The 21,617-nt window shown below is 38.2% G+C and overlaps 1 long non-coding RNA gene across 1 annotated transcript; it reads right to left on the bottom strand.

Moving 5' to 3' along the window:
• Nucleotides 4,707-10,306, bottom strand: LOC109850858. The gene is made up of 5 exons (XR_002249574.1): nt 10,089-10,306; nt 8,408-8,543; nt 7,425-7,495; nt 7,064-7,147; nt 4,707-4,838 (listed from the first exon to the last, which is right to left on the bottom strand). It is a non-coding gene; the product is annotated as an uncharacterized LOC109850858 (long non-coding RNA).

Below are 21,617 nucleotides of genomic sequence, written 5' to 3'. Positions count from 1 at the left end.
AGATTTAAAAAATTCATCTTTGAGAGCCGATACAGGCACCATAATCTCTAAAGAATCTGCGCCAAAAGGGAGGATGAGAAAGAAATTATACACCAAATCTACATAAAGAAACATTATGAGTCCACAGTTAGGGCTTGGTCAAAAAATCCTTACGACACTCAAATCAGTAGATTATCGTTGGAAGAGGCAACAAAATTTAAGGAGGGCAATAATCTAGATGTCATGTAAAGAAAATAAAAAGTAAAAAATACAAAATACTGCTCTTACTTGAAAAATCTAATAATTCTATTGTATTAGTATGTTAAACTCTAAATCAAAATCTAGATTGTTTACGGTAGATTATGCGGAAAAACCTGTTGAAAGGATGCAAGTGATCCAACACATTCGAGGAGTAGGTCATTAATATTGAGATCTGAGTAAGTTATCATTGAGAGACGATATGGAAAACAAGCTCTTCGAAAAGAGGGATAACATATGCTTCAATGAAACATGTGCACAATGATCGAGATGAGAAAGAGACTATCAAAACCTACACCACGAACACAGATTACATGGCATTATTCTATGATGGACTAGGCGTTGAACCCGACGCCTAGAATCTAGGGGGCTTAGGCGAAAGACAAGGAAGGGCCTAGGCAAAAGCCTAGTAGGGGCCTAGGCGTTATCCTATTTTATTTTATTAGTTTTTATTATAATTATTGATAGTAAATGTTAATGTTATAGAAAGCTTAGACGTTGCACTAACATGTAAGCAAATTTCTTAAGGGGTGGTGGAGGATGTTTTGTTCGAGGTCAGTGGAGGTAGAGGAGGTGTTCATAGGTTGAGTTTGGAGGAGGTTAGAGGACATGGATGCTGCAATGGAGAAATTCATGATCAATGCCCAAAGGGTGTCATCCATGTAGGCAGATCGCGTTCACCTAAGCTCTCCCAAAATATAGGTAGACAGCCCAGCTACTGTCTACGTGCTAGGTAGATAGCCAAGGTACCGCCTAGGACTAGGTGTACATCTAGGCAGCCTAGTCGGAGGCTCTTTAAAATATTGGATGCATCATTTACCTTCCTTTGTGGACTTGTCTGTGATCCCCCACCGCTTGTGGACCTAGTCATGGACTTTTATAAATGGTTAGACTATCTCTTCCAGTGTATCGTTTTAAATTTTTCATATTGTTCAATCTAAATGTGGATTGGTTCTTGTGGGTAGATATGCTCCCATATATGAAAGGGAAGTGATGTGTGAGGTTGTGTGTCTTCATGTTGCTTAGTGATTGAGGAAGGGACATGCATTCTCGACGTGGCTCCTACTCAGGGTATATCTATGGACAAATTAGGATGGTCGACTTTAGAAAAATATGTCATGTTGCCATCAATCTTGTCAAGGACATTGGAAGCTTATCTCAAAGGTCATTTGCTGTTTGGCCACATTCCCTTTCAGTCTTATATGTTGATGGAGCGACGAAGGAATGGCTCATAAGCCAATTCGGATGCTCGATGATTTTGCTCTCAGACGAGTGTGGAAGCAGCTCAAGACCATTGTGATAGCTGATAAGAGCCTCTCAAGGATGTGGAGCTGATTAAGTCTTCAAAAGGGTATGGGTTACATCCATTAAGGAAAATTCATCAACACCTGCAACCATCTGGTGTCATGTGACAACAATGAACAATATCTAGATCTGCTATTGTACATATGTATGTATGTATAAATACATAGATATGAGAATACATGGATGTATATATGCAATAAATATGCGTATGGATGTATGTATGTGTGTGCATATATAGATGTATGGATACATAGATGTATGGATACATAGATGTATGCATGCATGAATTTATTTATGGATGTATGTTTATTTGTATGTGCGTATGCATATATGGACACATGGATGTATATATGTGTATATGTATGAATGCATGCGTGAATGCGTTAATTGCATGTGCTTTCTTCTATGCACGGATGGATGGACGGATGCATGGATGCATGTATTTTTGTATTTACGGATGGATATTTGGATTAATTGATTAAGGGTATGTATGTGTGGATGGATGTATGTAAATATGTATGGATGGATGGATGCATGCATGGATGCATTACGTATGACGAATGCGTGCATGGATGTATGTATGAATGGATGGATGGATATGTATGGATGGATGCATGAATGCATGCATGTATGTATTATGTATGTATGTATGGGTAGGTGGATGAATACAAAGATGCATGTATATTTGCAAGAAAAAAACGAAGGAAAAGAAAAGAAACAATCACGAAGTCACGAACTCACGAAGACAGATCACTCAACACGAACCAAAAGAAAAGAAAATAAAGAAAATAAAAACGAGCATAGCTGCAGAGAAAGAAAAAAATGGAAAAATTTTGCTCACCGCGTTCTCGTCGACCTCCGGCTGCTCGTCGACCTCCGTTCGCTGAAAGACGCAAAAGAGAGAACGGAAGAAGCCCTAAATGTTTGCAGCTGTGACAATCGAAAGGTGAGATCGAATAACAAGCTGGGACTTTGGGTTTTTAGATTGAGTCGGGTTCTGAGTCGGGTTCTTTACCCGATAGCCCACAATTAAAACAACCAGACCCCCTTCAAAATGATGTGCACGCCTCGACCCCTTTCAGGCGGTGCTGTGGAGCACTCAGAGGCGCGCGCCTGAGCGAAGCGGAGCGCCCCGCACCTCATGCGGGGCGCTACACCGCTGCGCCGCAGCGCCCGGCGCCCGAGGCGCGCGCCCCAAACCGCTTTTTAAATCACTGCTAGTACCATGTAATTAATTGAACACAAATTCTAACTATTTTATTGGCATTGAGAATCAAGCCTACGTAACTAATTCATATGTACTTTCACCTCTCTCTCTCATGGGGCTCACTCATACCAATCTCCCTAGTGGGACCATCAAACACGCTTATCTATAAAACTTGTGTAACAAATCTCTCACCATTGACTTGGACCCCACATATAGTCTTTTAGAATCCAATATATTAGTTCTTACCCAAAACTACGTAATTAACTCACACATTCAATTTTTGCACGAAGCACGAGAGTGCTAGTCTTGAGTTATTTTTGAACTTTATTGTTTTGAAAAACTAACCAATTTTCAACCACATTCTGACGTGGCTAAAAAATGGTCGATTTTGCTAATTAAATAAGTTTATGGTTGATTTTGCTAATTAAATTTTTTCAAAGATTTCTACCATATAGATGTAAGGATGATGTATTCATAGATATGTACGGGTAGATGGATTCGTTCATGCAAGGATGCATGTATATATGATGTATGTATGTATGTATGTATGCATGTATGTATGTATGTATGCATGTATGTATGTTAGCGTAGATGTATGTATGCATGCATGGATGTAGCTTAGATGTATGGATGTATGTATAGATGTATGGTTAAAGGATGGACGCATAGATATCTGCATGTATGGATGTATGGATAGATGTATGGATGAATGTGTAGATGAATGAATAGATGGATGGACGCAAAAATGTACGCATGCACGGATGCAGGGATGTACACTTGGATGAATACATGCATGGATGTATATATACATGCTTGCATGGATGGATGCATGCATGTATAAATGTAGGGATGTATGTATGGATGAATGCATGCATAAATTGGATGCATGTTTGTATATAAGACATTTGTATGTAAGATGCATAGATGGATGTATGGGTAGATGGATGTCTAAATGGATGGATGCATTGACGCATGGTGGATGGATGCATTGACGCATGGTGGATGGATGCATTGATGCATGGATGGATGGATGTCTTAATGGATGGTATATATATATCCATGCATGTATTCATCCATGTGTACATGCATGCATGTATAAATGTAGGGATGTATGTATGTATGGATAAATACATGCATAAATTGGACGCATGTTTGTATGGAAGACGGATGCGTAGATGGATGTATGGGTAGATGGATGTCTCAATGGATGGATGCATTGATGTATGGTGGATGGATGCATTGATGCATGGATGGATGGATGTCTCAATGGATGGATGCATGCATGCATGCATGGATAAATGCATTGATAGATTGCTGAATGCATAGATGAACGGATGGATGGATGCATAGATTTATGCATGAATGGATGGATGTATGCTTGCTTGTATGTATGCATGAATGGATGAATGAATGCCTGTATTATGGACGATGGATGCCTGTATTATGGACGATGGATGCATGTATGAATTTATGGATGCATATACGTCCATGGTACTATATGTAATAGTTATCTATGTATGTATGTAATAGTTATCTATGTATGTATGTAATAGTTATCTATGTATTGATATAGTCAACTCTAAATCAAAACCTGAACTGAACCAAATAAAATAAGCCCTAACCTAAACAAAGTAAAATTTTACTTAATTCCTCTCTCGATCACTTCCTTCCACCTCTAATCACACCTTATCCCTCTTTTTTAATGGGTCATTCAACTCATTGCTTACAATAAAGCCATTCAATCAGAATCATCTCTACCTTGATTCCAAATTCACTTCAATCCTCAAATTTTTATCAACTCAATGTCTTCTTTCTTTCACATCTTAAAAAGTCTATTAAAAACCAAGATCACGGGTTCTAATTAAATACCCCAAAAGCTTAAAGTTTAAACACATTTCATAAACAATAAATATTTGTCACTCATTGTTTTGCATTAATTTTGCGCAATTACATTAATGGTCCGAGACATGTCTATGGGAGAGGATCTCTTTTGCCTAATGTTCTTTGGCTTGTCGACATTGTTGGGCTTCCATGGACCTTTTCAACTTCAATCCAAATTATTCTTCGTTCTTTCCAATCCATTAGTTTACTAAGAAAAGTAAGCAAAAGTATGTTTTTAAAACAATAAGAATTAATAGAATAAAAAAACTCAAAAACCTGTTAAAGTGAAGTTTTGAAATGGTTATGTCTAAGATAGTAATGCCAAAACTCTGTACACTATGTCAAATTAATCAGCTAGCAAAACAAGCTTAATATGCATTCCAGTTTCAAAACGGTTTTCGTGAACCATTAAGCCAAAGCTAACAATTACAAAACTAATAAACAGTCTTCACCTGTAGGAATCCATCTACTACAGGTCAGGAGAAGTAACGATGGATACAAAGTAATGATGAGATTATCAGAAAAACAAATCACCAAGGCTGCATGCAGGTAGAAAACAATTGCTCTTGACACAATATTCACTTATCAAAGATATCTAAATAAGAATACATATGTTCTTGACACAATAGTCACTCATCAAAGATATCTAAATAAGAATATGCATGCATGTATATTCAATTTATTTATAAATACATATGCAATATGCATGCACACACGCGCATGCACACAAACATACGTACATAAATACATACATACATAATATTAAAGTTTCAAAGCTCAAAGCCTTCAATTTAATAACTCCGATAAATCATAAGCCTTAAAATTTATGCAGGAATTGAGAGACTGTAGAAGATTAAAAAATGTAGTGACACCAATGAACTTTTAGGCAGTATATAAATGCTTAATTACAATACCAAGCACTGCAAATTTAGAGCGCGTATGTAAGGATATAAAGTAGAACCTCTATATAATTGGTATGCATTTACTAATTACATATAAATCGGCAAAATTGCTTAATTATTTTGAGAAGAGCACTTTTGGGCATAAAACATTATGCTGCAAGTTTTCAAGAAACTCTTAAAGTGCAATAGCTACAATATTACTAAACAGATAAAAAGTAAAAACAAGTATTCATCGTCCAAAACAATAATAACAATGAAAAGGAAACCAATTAAGTTACCGGATCTTCAAGCAATACAAGAAGCTAAATAATCAAGATATTTTTAGCTAAATACACCCTAAACATTCAGTGCTCTTCAGATATTCTTAACGATGATGCAACCTGTCTCAAGTTATCCGTTCTGATCATCAAAAATCTGCTTTTAAGTTTCTTAACATGTATAATCTATGCATTTACATAGAAACTCAGAACAAAGTTATCTAATATCACCTTAATAGAAATTTCCCATTATACCCAACTCAATATTTGATGGAGCACATGAAGCTATGCTTGGTGTGTGGAAACCCAAAAAGAACCAAGAAACTAGAGGAGAGAACAAGAAAAGACTCGTGTCTGCGTTTGATAAGAGGAAGAATGGTGAACAAATTTACAATAATTTCAGAAAATGATAGGCTTGCATGCCTCATAATGACAATTTATAGTTCTGTAAAAAATGAAAAAGTCAAACTATGACGAACTAGAATATGAAAAATAGAAATTTGCAGTACGTTTATTACTATTGGACAAAGTATGTTGCTAGGGACAAAAGTCATAGTTTCCAGTTTGTTTTTTCTTAAAAATAAACTTTGAAAACCGAAAATAGTTTCCATAATTCCTGATAAACCACAAGAGAATTAAGTTCTATTGCTTTCCGTGCATTTCCACTATACACAGGCAAAGTCACGACTTCCCTCTTTTTGCAGTTTCCCCAAATGGAGGTCAGATTAACTCAGAATATATAAAGCATATCTTAAACAATCTAATGAGTTAATCCTTTTTACTAGCAGTCTAGCACTAAACGTATAATTCCATAAGCAGAACTGCCTACCACTTACCAGTATATCTTACATATGCTGCATGGTGATTTTCATCTGTCTTTTCTCCAGAATGTAGTTAAATACTAACATTTATCTAAAAAGAAAGTGTTTGCTATATATAGTTCTTTTGGCTCCCCTGTCCACTGCCTGAATCCATATACCCCACAAGTAATTGTTCAGGTAGCAAACAAGTTATGTCGGCCAGACAAAAGAAAAACGGTCATGCTGAGACGCATGTGAGTGTATAAAATTCCTGTTTTCTCACAGGATGCCTAAAGACTAAGTATATTTAGAAACTTTTTGTTCCAATCCCTCGCAACATATTTTAACAACTGTAAGCAACTGGCACAGACATATTATTAACCTGAATCACATGAAGCAGGAAAGTCTATCACAGTAAAAAATAATAATAATACATATAAATCAAGAAGTAAACAAGTAATAAGTAAGAGCTACCTTAACTTCTTCACCATCAACTTTAACTGATAATAGTTTAAGATCATGACCATTAAGCACCAAGAGGACAAGAAACACCTGCATCTGCAGATAATGACCAGAAACATTCTTTTAGTGCAAGGAGTGATAATTCAATAGCTTCAAGTACTGACACAAGTAAAAGAAACATTCTTTTAGTGCAAGGAGTGATAATTCAATAGCTTCAAGTACTGACACAAGTAAAAAGAGTCAAGTCTACTATTAGATGTAAAGCCTCTACAACACAGACAACGTTGTTGTAATGCTAAAAGATGCAATGAAGAAAAATCGAACTCATATTTAGTGAATTGACAATAAATTACAAAATTAGTGATGTGTTCACCTTCAACTCCAGGGAAAACGGTATATTTGACTAGGCTATTGTTCTGTCTTCAGTGTAAATCTCAAATCGACCTGGAGCAATTTGAGAAGCAAAGCAAGGGTGAGCTAGTTTCCGAAACAAATCGATGATTTCTCAGTATAATGTGGATAGTGGTGTTTAACAACGCCAGCTAAAAGGGAACATTATGAATAAGGAAAGAGAAAAATCATGTCTCTTCTATTATTAATGTGAATTGAGAAAAAACAGTAATGTGTACTACAGATAATGGATCCAGTCTTCTTAGTCGAAAAGGAACTATATGAAGATGCTATTTACTAATACACAACCTGTGTTATCTTTATTAAAATGAAACCTACAAAATTTTATGGTCTGTATCAAACCTCACAATGGTACGAAGAATTATGGCCAACAGAAATTGTAAGAGAAATAAATAATGCGTGTAGACCCCGGGATTCCTTTTGCGATGCAGCTAAAATATATTTATCATTATCTAGTCACAAGTAGCTATAATAATCCAATCGATTATCAATAACATGAAAGAGNTATATTAACTGCACATAGAATTATCCGTGTGAATTCTATTGTTTTCTATTTCTTATGCTAAACCATGTGATCATATAGAACATACTTCATCCCTTTGCTTAATACAAAGGACATGCAATTAACTGTGACAATTATTAATTAAACATTAGATGTGGATTGTATCTTTCATCCAGAAAAGACGACATTAGTAAATAAGCTACTGGCTTACTATCTATCAAACATAACTAATCAATAAGCTAAATGAGAAAAGGTTCAAAACAAGAGGGCTTAGTAATAAGAAAAGTGTTATTCATTGATTAGTCAGCTTATTATTTTCCGTAAAATGAGCTACAGGAAGAATTATTAACAAAGACATAACAACAACAGTATCTTTTGCTGCAGATAGAGCAGCAGAGAAAAGTTTGTATTAACAGTGGCTAATGGCTATGAATTGCACTTACTTGTCGTCCTTCAGAAAGATCTCTTCAGGAGAAAATCCATCCTTGGCTCTTCAGCCTGGGATGGCACAGGCTGTGCCACTTAACAAATAGAATGTTTGCTGGATGCCTTATTTTTCCGAAATGAAAGCAAAGGATTCTGCAAAAATTGGGGATTAACAGTCCACAAATGATTCTGAAAAAAATTCAACAATGCAACAGAATCGACATTTGCAACCCTATCAATCAGATGAACAATAAATTAAATGATAGAATGTAATTAATTACCAAAAATAATAGTTCAACTTGAAGGGAAAATGCAGAACGTTGAATCCTAGGCTCGAAACTCCAATCACCATTATAAATTAACATAAAAGAAAAATTAAATCCTAGGTGTGAGAAAATAAGAAAGAAAGAAAACTGGAAGAGATTAGATATTGAACAGAAAGCAAACTCAAAACCATAACCAAATCCAGAAATCAAAAAATTCTGCAAAAATTGGGAATAACATTGCACAAAATAAATATCATAAATCCGTTCATCAATCAGATGAACAAGAATTAAACCACCGTGAAGAGAACTACATAACATCAGCCAAAAATTGACTATCAAATATATATAGAGAGGGAGAGAAAAGAGAGAGATTCTCAGACTCTAGTTCAAGAACCCAAACTCAAATTCCGAGAAAATATCGAAGAGAAAAAAACCCCAGGTCTGAAAGAAAAAGTGAAAATTCAAAGGGCTACGCTATGAACAACGTGCAAACTCAAAACCACGGCCAGATCCAGCAATCAAAATAACTGCAAAAATTGGAACGAACACTGCACAAAACTGGTTCTAGAAATTCGAACAACCTGACAGGATCCAGAATTGTGAACTTATCAATCAGATTAACAGGAAACTCAATGATCCAAAAGTCGAGTCGACAATCAAATAAAGAGAGGCGTTAGATCGAACCATTAGGACCAGCGATAAGCCTCTTGGCCTTGCACGAATTCTCGAGCTTGGATCCAAGGCTAGAATCTCCAGTGACGCTATTTGATTCCGCGAAAAGGAAAAGCGAAGAGAGAAAAACCTAGGTCGTCAAAGACGGGAGAAACACAGCGAAATCTAGAAATCAATGAAATCAGCAAAAAAAAAGAACAAAAACTGAACAAATTCGATTCCAGAAATTTCAAGAGCGCAACCAAATCCACATTGGCGATCTTAACAATCAGAGAAACTCTCGAACTCGAACTAAAGGCTCGAGATTCCAATTACGACATCGAACACAAAGGGAAAAAAACCTATGTCTAAAAACAGAAAGAAAAATTAAGACAAAACCACAATGAAATCCAAAATTCGAAAAAAATTAAGAAATGTGCAAAATTTTGTGAAAAAACGCAGAAAATCGGTTCAAGAAAGTAGACGATCGCCTAATTGGATCGTAACTCTCGAACTCGAACCAAAGGCTCGAGACTCCAATCACGCTCATCGAACAGAAACAAAAACCTAAGTCTAAAAGCAGAAAGAAAATTGAGACAAAAACCACAACGAAATCAAAAAAATCAACAAAAAAAAACTGCAAAAATCGGTTAAAATGCACGAAATCGATTCCAGACCTTACACACTTGCGATCTCATCGATCAGATGCACAAGAAAAAGAACGATCGTCAAATTAGAGAGATCGAGAGAGAGAGAGAGAGAGAGAAGAGTGAGATCAAACCACAAGTATCGCCGATGAGATTCTTAGCGTCCTACGACATTCTCGAACTCGAATCAGAGGCTGGAACTCAGATCGCCATCTTCGAATGTGAGAAACCTAGATCTGAGAAGAGAGAAAAGAGGGGAGAAATTCAAATAGAAAAGCGCTCGATTTCTGATCCTCGACTCATCTATTTATAGCTTCTCTTCTTCTCTAGGAAGCTTCACCCAAAAAATAGCCGTTCGTCTGAAAAATATCTAATTAGTATCATACCATCATATCATTAATTAATTAATTTATTTATTTATTTATAAAAATTATGAATTAACTGCAGTGGTTACTTTAAGCTAGGTAGTTAATATAAAGATGAGGGGGCGTGAGAATGCATTCCCTAGTTAGAGCATCTTTAACTCAAACACTCGTGTAGTATCATACCATCGTACCATTAATTAATTTATAAAAAATATGAATTAACTGCAGTGGTACTATAATGTTCTCTGCTCCGTGATTCACGAACGCGGAAAGTGGCAGGGCATGTAAATTTACTTTAATTAGGTGGTTAATATAATGACGTGGGGGGCGTGAGAATGCATTCTCTAGTTAGAGCATCACCAATCCAAAATAGTGTAGTTTTTAAATTAAGTTGATGTAGTTTTTATACTAAATTATTATTCCATCTCTAACACATTACACCAAATTTTACAACAAAAAAAATTCCTTTATTATTCTTATCTTTAAACATTTTTATCTATTTAAATTATTTAACAAATTGTTTTATTTTAATAATTTACACCAAATTTTACACCAAAAAGAATTTTAATTTAATAATTATTTTATATTATAATTTCATTATAAAAGTTAAAAATAAATGGAGTAAACTAAGGCTAATGAATGATATAATAGGATACAATAGGTTTTTTTTAATTTGTTATCACATAATTTAAGGGTAAAATCGGAAAAACAAAAAAAACTCTAAAGTTACTGGGTTGCACCATTCCTAGCGCAACACTATAGCACCTCATCAATTTAACGCGTGATTTAGCAACCGGTTGGAGGGAGTTTTTTGCGCTAAAATAGGTTTTAGCGTTAAATTGCAACTCCGTTGGAGATGACCTTAGCACTAGCAGCGAATTGTAGAGAGGTGCAAGAAAAAAATACCTAAATGTGAGTGCATCCCGAAAAATTACGACAATAATCAAGGAAAAATACCTTATTTAGAGTTAATTTCAAACGGAATGCGTTTCTATTTTTGCTTCCTGAATTTTTAAAGTGAAAGTATATCTATTTTCCTACTACTTTATTTTGTATACTTTTGTTTCTATCTTTTTTATGTACTTAGAATTCTTCGTATCCATGTGAGGAAATTTACGACATTCCTTTATTTCTCTAGCTTTGGCTAGTATGTATAAGTTTATTTTCCCCCAATATTGTTATGAACAAAATAGATTCCTCGGCGCCATAGGTTGTCATGTTATATGCAAAAATGAGTTTCTCAGCCGTTGGAAGATGTGAAAAGTAATTTCATTCATTTATTATAGAAAGAGCATGTTTGACAACTAGTCAAAGTGTGCTTTATAAGCCACTGAGATATTGTCACGCCCTGATTCTAATGTAATAGTTTGGAACGTGACTCTGTCGACAATATCACCATATGGTCACATTCACACCTCTAGAACCTCTTGTATACAAATATATTTGCAAAAGAACTACTACATAGAGCATGTAACTAAGATAACAAAGAAATTAGATAGATAAAGAAATATCTAAAAATTTTAGAGTTCTTTGATAAGTCCACAACTATCCAAAAAGAAAGGGGAAATATATCATAGTTTAGAGAGCCACATGTGGCTAAAGAAAAGCCTAAACCAAATAACTACTTGAATCAATTGAACTGGAGAACTAATAAAAAGAACGGTGATCACTGCCGATGAGTCTGCCCCTCGAAATACTCTCGGTCCTGTGAAGAAAGAACGGTTCCCGAATCTGGGGCACACAAACTTCAGGGGAGTCAGAAAACTCCCAACAAGCATGTAAAATGAAGAAATTGTGCGCGTGTAAGTGTAAGTGGCATATAAAGAAAAGATAAATTCTAAATTTATAATGATAAAAGAAAAGGCTAAATCATAGAGATAAAAAATAATGTTTGTCACCAACCCACAAGTGTATTATTATTATTTTAGATGCTATTTGAATTAAAGAGGAATATTTTTATGTATATAAATCGATCCCCGTAAACCGTCCCGGGAACACGACTTCAAGTCAGGTATTGGCCTTTTGGCCCTTGTATATATATAACTCAGGATATCAGGAAGGCGCAAGTGCCTGTTTATATATATGTTATATTCTCCATCTAATTCCCCTTTTATAGACCCTATGGATTCTGTTTAATCTAAGTGACTGTGCATGAAATGTTGTACACTAACCACATAGTTACTGTGGAACAACTTCCGTAAAGCTATGAATGATAACCGTGACCTAGAACATGTCCAATTAAGAGGGGTTCATCGTCTAGTCGATACTATAATAGTAGTAGCTAAGGAAAAATCTCATATCGAGATATCGATATCGAGAGCATAGCCATGCTATGAAAGCACGCTTATAAATCATATTTTTGATGGAAGTCGTCTTCATGCACAGTTTAGCCTATTTGATGACTTTACTGATTAACACTGATTATAACCACACAATCTATTTCAAAGTATAACAAGATACATAAAATGAGCTGACAAGTTCACTAAAATAAATATAAGTTTAAAAAACCCGGTAAGGGAACTAATGTTTTTAAATGACAGAAAGAGAGAATTTGACAAATAATCACCTAATCCCTAAACAAAAACATTAATCCTAACCCTGAACCAAAAACATTAATCCTAACCCTGAACGAAAACCGGCATAATTCCCACTTCTATTGGTATGCAAAACATCAAATCCTTCTCATAAGATAACAACTCTTATAAAAAGTCAAGGCCCACAGAAGCTCAGGCCCAATACAAAAACATTATTTATTTTGTGACAAGTACGAGATTTGAACAATGAACCTACAGGTTACGATCTAAAACATGCTAACCACTACAACTTCTTTGCTAATATGACCAGGGCAAGGAAAAAGAATATATAAAAGTTTACACTCAGTCCATATCTATTCCTTATGTTCCCTCTAGTTCTAGGCTATTTGTAACAAAAGCTGTCGCCGTCAAAATTATCCAACTTTTCCTGCACAAACTAGGCTTCAATAATTTGGTCATGGAGTTTTATTTATTTACAGCTCATATCATCAAACTATTTACAATGAATATCATCAAACTATTTACAGCTAATGTCATCAAACTATTTACAATGAATGTTATCAAACTAATATCATATGTACATAAAGTGTATTAATCAGATTGATAACGTACAAATATTAAAATCATGAAATACAAACACACGAGTGGGGTAAAATATATGCTTGCATGAAGGAAAAAAAATAATAATTATAAAAGTAAAAATATTTGAGGAAAATGAATGCTTGCCGATTTGTCGAAGAAAAGACTATGAACCCTAAAAGAAAAACCAAATATTGTCTCTCTCCTTCTCTTGTTCTCTGTTGGTTTTTTTTCTTTCTTTTTTTCGTTTTCTTTTTCCTGCCATTTTGGAATAGAGATGGGGAGAAGAGGGGATTGGTTTATATAGGAAAAGATTGAGTGGAGAAACCCTAAAACTAAGGAAGTTTAATTTGGGAAAAAAAGTAGTTGTAACCAAAAATATTTTACAGCTTAATAAAAAAGAGAGATGATTGGACTTGGGAGGATAAAATCACGAAACTTTGTTGGGCAAATACCTGGAAAAAAAATCAAAAACAAACCTCATAATCACAAAATTTTGTAACCATTTCCTGCAGAAGGTGAAGATGCACATATGGGCTTGCTAGCTCACTAATGGGCCTTAAGAGGTTTTGTTTGTTTTTGTTTTTCAACTCGCTATCCCGTGGGTTTTTTAAATAAAACCTTGCATAAATAACAAAAATATTGACTATTACATCCTACCCACCTAAGAAAAGAAATTCCGTCCTCAAAATTTATCCGACCATAAGGAGAACTAAAAGTCACCTGTAGTAAAGAGATGTGGATAGCATTGACGAATGTCATCCTCTCGCTCCCAAGTTGCCTCACCAGGTCCATGATGTCCCCAAGATACTAAGATAATTGGGATAGTTCTATTCTTGAGGACCTTCTCTTGTCGATCCAAAATCTTCATTGGTCGCTCCTCATATGATAAATTTATCCCAATCTGAAGCTCTGTGATGTCTAGGACGTGGGTCTCATCTCGTACATATCGTCGAAGCTATGATACGTGGAACACATCATGCACTCCCTCCAACGACGGAGGCAAAGCTAGTCGGTATGACATCTCTTCTACTCTCTCCAATATCTCAAAGAGACCGATGAAACATGCACTAAGCTTCCCGCGGCTGCCAAATCTGATAACTCCTCTAGTTGGGGATATCCTCAAGAAAACATGCTCTCTAACCTGAAATTGTAGAGGTCTCCTCTTAGCATCAGCCCAGCTCTTCTGTCTATCCTGAGCTGATTTAAGGCGCTCCTGTATTTTCTTTATCTTATCTACTGTCTGCACTATTATCTCAGGACCTAGTAAACTCCGCTCTCCCAAGTCATCCCAACATGTAGGAGATCTACATTTTCTCCCATATAAAGCCTCATAAGGTGCCATCTGAATGTTGGCCTGATAACTCTTATTATAAGAAAACTCAACCAAGTGTAAGTGGTCTTCCCAAGAGCCCTTGAAATCTAGCATGCATGCCCGCAACATGTCCTCCAAAATTTGTATAGTCCTCTCTGATTGTCCATCTGTCTGAGGGTGATAAGTTGTGCCGTAACTCAGTCTAGTCCCAAGACACTGCTGCAAGCTCCTCCAAAAGTGCGATAAAAACCATGTCTCTATCAGAAACAATGCTAACCGGTACCCCATGCAAGCGTACTATCTCCCTCATGTAAAGCTCCGCTAAACTCTTCGTCGTCTGTCCAACTCGAAATGGTATGAATCGAGCCAACTTAGTGAGTCGGTCTACTACTACCCATACGGCGTTGTTTCCCTTCTGGCTCCTCGGCAGAGCTGTGACAAAGTCCATCGTAACATGTTCCCACTTCCACTCGGGAATAGGAAGGGGCTGCAATAACCCAGATGTCCTATGATGCTCAGCCTTCACCTGTTGACATGTTAGACATTTTGACACAAATCGGGCTATCTCCATCTTCATTCCTGGCCACCAGTAATGCTATCTTAAGTCCTGACACATCTTCGTGCCTCCTGGATGAATAGAAAGCACTGAACTGTGCGTCTCCTCCAACAGCTCTCGTCTAACATCACCCTTAAGCACACACAACCTACCACGGAATCGCAAGGATCTATCCTCATGTATCTGTAGATCAGTTTTCGCTCCAGACTCCACTTGTTTCTTGAATTTTTGGTACGGAGCATCATCGAATTGGGTAGCCTTGATCCGGACCACCAGAGTTGACTATAAATATAAACTCATCAACTGTCTCCCCGCTCCAGGCAATATATGTAACATTGCTTTTTCCCCTTCCGATGATCGGATACCATTATCAATACCTATCTATAAATTAGCAATTCTTTCCTTTTTGTATCCCATATAATCTTCTAGCATGAGGATTTTAACTTAGACAATTTTCATATTAATATAATCTTCTAGCATGAGGATTTTAACTTAGACAATTTTCATATTATGATCTAGTTAACTAAGTCATAGCATGCATACAAACTTAGCATGTAAACCTAAGTTAACCATGCTTTAAACCTTGATTAGAGATAACCAAATTATTAAATACCTAATATGAAACTCTCTAATTAACATAGTTATTATATTTGTTCAGCCATGTTTGTGGGGGAAATTTTGAATAAAACCCCTTAACTTTGGCCAAATTGAAGATTTCTCTTCACATGGCCTATATATATGTGCACTCCACTTCTTTTTTTTCTTGCCCTAAAAGAAGAAAAATCACTCCAAAACCTCCTCCCTCTCCTCTGAACATCCCAAGCTCATCTCCTCTTGTTCAAAAAAAAAGAGATTTCATAGATTTCCATAAGAATCATCTCTTGAGCTCTAAAGATTGAAGGAGAGGAGAAAGAAGATAGTGGAGGATTTTAGAGGAGAAAGTGGAGCAAGTCTCAACCCTAGGTATAATGCGTTTTTTCATGTTGTTATTAATGATATTAAACTAAAATTATATGATCTAATTTGGTTTTGGCCTTGCATGCTGTTTTCAGCGAAAGTCGTTTCCATTGTCGATTCCATTAAACTTCGATCGTTTACAGAAAATTACAATGAAAATAAGTAAAATTACAACTCTCGAGAAAATAACACAGAAATTGTTTATCAACTCCTGTTTTTGTGGGACTTTGTCTGTGCCGTGAGTGCTTTGGCTCGTGGACCACCGATTCACAGATCGTGAGGGTGTTTAGAAATCTTTCCTTCGTTTATCGAAGTAAAGATTTGAAAGCGAGTATCTTATCGATGTAAGATATTCACTCTTCCAAAGATCAAGTCTGAGCTTGGATCTTTAGGAATCACCAAATGATGCTTGTCAAAGGGTGAAAATTCTCTATTTCTTCCTCAAAATCACCAAAAGCTTAAGCCTCTTCTGCTCCAAAATGCTCTCTGTCCTTTATTTCGTGTCTAGGGAGGTATTTATAGGAGTAGGAGTGCACAACAATTGAAACGGGGGCGAAATAACCGACCGAGTGACTATTCTTTGGCCGCTGTAGTCGACACTACCACGGCTATTGGTGCGACAGTGTGGACTGTCGCGGCCAAAGAGGCGGTTACCAGCACGTTTCATCGTGCTTGAAACCATTCTCCCACGATTTTGAACCACTTTTTTTCGTGGTTTAACTGCTTGTACACGTCAGCACACGTTCTATTTCTGATATGTTGTCACATGGGCTTCAAAAAATCATCATACAACTGTCATGTAACCACCGCAGTACCCCTTGTAATAGCCGCGGCACCATAGGCTACCGCGTCTTAGCCGCGGCACCATAGGTTGCCGCGCTTTAGCCGCGGTACCATGTCCTGTCGCGCCTCGACCGCGCCGCCATGTACTGCCTGTTGGTGTGTACATTGTTCTTCCATGCTGCCTCGCTTCCTTTGAATAATCCCCTCTGATTAAGAGGATGGCGTTCATCGTCGTTTCTTTACCTTGAGTAGTATTTGGATGTCTATAAGCATTTTTTGACGCCTACAGATAGCCACGCCTTAGCCGCGGCACCATGTCCTGTCGCGCCTCGACCGCGCCGCCATGTACTGCCTGTTGGTGTGTACATTGTTCTTCCATGCTGCCTCGCTTCCTTTGAATAATCCCCTCTGATTAAGAGGATGGCGTTCATCGTCGTTTCTTTACCTTGAGTAGTATTTGGATGTCTATAAGCATTTTTTGACGCCTACAGATACCCCCTCCAAAGTATCTCAGACTCATCATTTTTTAGAGAGGGGTCTGGGACACTTTGGATATGATAAGCTTTCTTTGTAATTTCTCCAGTGCTTTGTTGGGGAAGTTGCATAGAATGGTCTGTGAATGGCTTCAATTCTTGACTTCCTCATCTTTTTAGTCTATTCAGTACTTTGTAGAATAGCTAAAATTCCTCCGGTGATGCGTTTATCACGTGGCCGTTGTCGAAGTCTTGAATTAAAACTGCTGTTGAAGATTGGAGAAATAGTTTATACTCATATACTATATTAGAGTGTTCGGGAAGTAGTTTAACCTCATATACCTGTTGGGAGGTTCAAGGAGATGTAGTTTATACTCATATACTCATCGGAGTGTTTGGGTATGTATTCCAAATACAACAGGAGATGTATGTGTTCAAACACCCAAGGGATCATTGTGTATGCTGGATGCTCCTGCGCAGCAGTGTGGACTATGATAATATCCACTGCCGCGACAACATATACTGCCGCGCTTGAGCGCTGCAGCGTAGACTGTCGCGCTCGAGCGCGACAGTATAGACTGCCGCGCACCGCTTCGGCCAGTCGGGCTTATAAGCTTGCTGTTGGGCCTTCTCGGGTCATTTTTACCCGCTTCTTTGAGTTTGAAACTCTTCAAATTTCCCATATAAGGCGACCTTTGGCTCTTCTCCTTTTCACCTCTTCATCTTTAGGTTATTTCTTGCTTGAACAAGATCTAGGGTTTTGAGATCTAGGGTTTTGAGTTCTCCTTGATTCTGAACTTTTCCTTTGATCAAACTTGTTTTCATCCAATCCCAGGTAAAAACCGCACCTATCTCTCATGTCTTATGGTCCAATTTTGGTTTTTTGACTGAGATTTCACATAAAACCCTAACTTTTCCTTGTTTTTAGACTGTTTCCACCATGTCACCGAAAAAACTCGTGTTTCGAAGGGAAAATCGGCGGCACCAGCACCTGAGGAGGTCGAGACTACTGTCATGCCGTTTGGAGGTGACTTTTCAACTCTCTATATGTTTAAAATTGATATTTTTGCCTGTATAACCTCGCTTGCCTCCTTTGAGAGGCATCCAGGAAGAGTTGACATCCTCCTTCGAGGGGATTGACGCTACAAAATAATATCTTGTTTAATCAAGACATGTACCACAGCCAAAACATGAATTTGGCTCAAACTCGTGATTTTTCGAAGTCTAGGATTGTTGTTCAGTTACCGCGGTAGCTCGTACTGTCGCGCCTGAGCGCGGCAGCGTATGCTGCCGCAGTAACGCACGACAGCAACCACTGCCACGGCTACTAAGTGCGGGGGTTTCGCTATGTTTAGCCTTTTTTATTCAACTATTTTTTCCAACTTTTCTCTGCAGTTCCTTTTCCCTCTGTGATCTTTTCTGACAGAGAAGACCCAGGCCAGAGTGGTACTCTTCACGCCTCCTTTAACGATGACTTTCTAGTTAGAGAGACCCGCCAGTTTAGTGAGGATTGTGACGATAGTGTTCCTGAGTTAGTTCGTGAAGGAGGTTGTCGCACTCTGTGAGCATTGCTGACTGACTCGCCTTTAACTCCGATTCACGATTCCACTGAACCGTTGAAGAAGCCTGATTACTTGTTCGGGGATTCGATTGGAGACCCAGATAATCTTTGTCGTGGTCCTGAAATTTGGTTGAATCAGCACGAAGGTGATTTTCTATTCCTTCCCCCGTTCCCTCGACAATGTTCAATTCTACAATTACAGAATTTGGCCGTTTCGAGGAAGATGTCATGGCACTTGACAGATAACCACGAATGCATTCATTGTGGGTTCGTTGGTAAAGATGTCAGCGCTCCTGGCTCCAGTGGTAGGCATACTATTCGCGGCCTTCACCCGGGGATACTTGGACCATATAGTGGGCCTCAAAATGAGCTGATGATAAGGGCCAACACGGTTAAGAATAGGCTTGCTCGGGTCGGCAGGGAATTTCCTATTCCAAAATTCAGATGTTACGGATGGGTTCATTCTCTTCCAGACAAATGGTGGGCTAGGATGACCAACTACGTACTCAATCGTTGGGATTAAGAATTAAGGAACTCGGGGTTATATGCTCCAATCCGAGCCAGCATGTATGGTCTTCCAGTAAGTGTAGATCACTTTCTCGCCTTGTTCGAGTCTTATAGTCCGGAGATCAATACATTTCTTACTAAGTATGGGGAGTTAGGGCTTCCACTCCACGAAATGATGAAAGTGTCTGGATTGCCATTGGGGAATACTCCTTATCAAGAATATTTTCCAAACAATCGTCAGCTTATGAAGATGAAGAAGGCTGGCTCTCCCGCTTATGACATTCTCTGTGAATTAACTTGTCATTACCAGATAGCGATAGCCAGGATCGAGGTGAAGAGTAAGAAGGCAGCTCGGGTCAGCCTAAAGCAGTTCGCTGACTACTTATTCCAGAATCTCGAGAGCCCGACAGGTGAAGCTGTCTGCGAATCACCTATTCTGACCCATTCTGATGTTAATAGGCTGATTACAAAGATTAACGCCCAGTCTTATAGAACCGAGTCATCTGAAGGTGGCTTTCTTAGGGGTACAAAATTCAATACTTTCTTATGGTAATCTACAAAGAGAATGAGGCCTGAGACCCTCATTTCTGGCTACCTGGCCATATGGTTAAAGAAATGTGTAGTGTCGCATCAGTCTTCTGAGGCGCTTCCTCTTGAGGTTCTCCTTCCCGCCGTGCAATTAGCCATCGGAGGTAGGTTATCTTTACTCTCCGCCATGATTGCCGACCTCCACAACAGTTTGCGTAACCTGGCTAACACCTTTACAAAAGTGGATGCCGAGCCTTCGACTAAGATTCCCCTGTTGAGTGTTGAATTGCCATACACATACTTAATGGCGTGGCTGGTCCTCCATCGAACAGACATGATGTCAGCGTGTTGAATTGCCATACACATACTTAATGGCGTGGCTGGTCCTCCATCGAACAGACATGATGTCAGCACATGACGTGTCCGATCCAGAAATTCCTTTACTGCATCTCTTGAAAGGATGTAAATGGTTGAATCCTTCTCGACAATGGTCTGATAGGGTGAGGCAGTTTAAGAATGCCAAGTGCTGGGAATTTTATAAGTGTTTCCCTCGGTTTTCTGGTGCATATAATGACAACTCAATGATGAAGAAATGCCTGGGACCAACAGGACCTCCCTCAACATGAGTAGTTTCCACTGGCTTGTAAACATCCGACCAGGTTACAATGTTTTCCGGTCGAGGAACTTATGCAGGATCGAGCCTTATTTTCCTTGCCGGTTTGCGCGACAATTTGGCTACGATCAATTATATGTCGGGAATCCTAATAAATGGTTGATAACCTGCAGAGGTCTTATCGATGGTTGATCAACTAAATTGTACTGAAGCTCAATTTAGTTTGCATGTCGCTGAGCCTGATCTCCACATGAACTTTGTTTATTGTCGGTGGATTTTAGCCGCTAACACTCCTGTTATGAAGAAGAAGATTTCCGAACTGGAATCCGAAGTTGTGGTTCGGAGAATTGTATCTTCCAGAAAAGGAAAGGAGCCCGCTACGTCTTCCCGCAAAGGAAAATAAGCAGCTGATTCCGAAGAGAGTGATGACTTCGAAACGTCCACTGAGGAGGATGAAACTAGAGATGAAGCAGAGGCTGATGTCCCTATTTCTCCCGTGGCTCACAAGACTCATCGAGCTTCTTCACCCCGATCACCCGGTGCTCCTTCTAAGGGTATTCAAATGAGAGAGAAGAATATTCCCTTACCATCTTCTAATAAGATGACTGTCAGATGGTCTGCCTTTGAAGAAGAAGAAGAAGAGGAAGAGGAAGATGTCACCCCACTTGTCGGTAGGAAGAGGTCCCGACCTCCTGCTTCTTCCGAGGCTCAATCCTGCCATGTTCAAGGGTCTGAACTGCGCACCAAATTTCATCACGAGAGTTCTGAAGTTCCTCGAGATACTCGTGTATCGAAGAGGATTAAGAAGACGACCCATCGACAACGTAAACTTTCCCCATTGTTCGAAGAGGAGCCTACTCAGGATATTCCGGTCGATGAGGGAGGTAAAATC

This window comes from Asparagus officinalis, chromosome 7, assembly GCF_001876935.1.
Source record: "Asparagus officinalis chromosome 7, Aspof.V1, whole genome shotgun sequence".
NCBI classification, from domain to species: domain Eukaryota; kingdom Viridiplantae; phylum Streptophyta; class Magnoliopsida; order Asparagales; family Asparagaceae; genus Asparagus; species Asparagus officinalis.
This window is presented reverse-complemented; position numbering and strand designations above follow the sequence as displayed.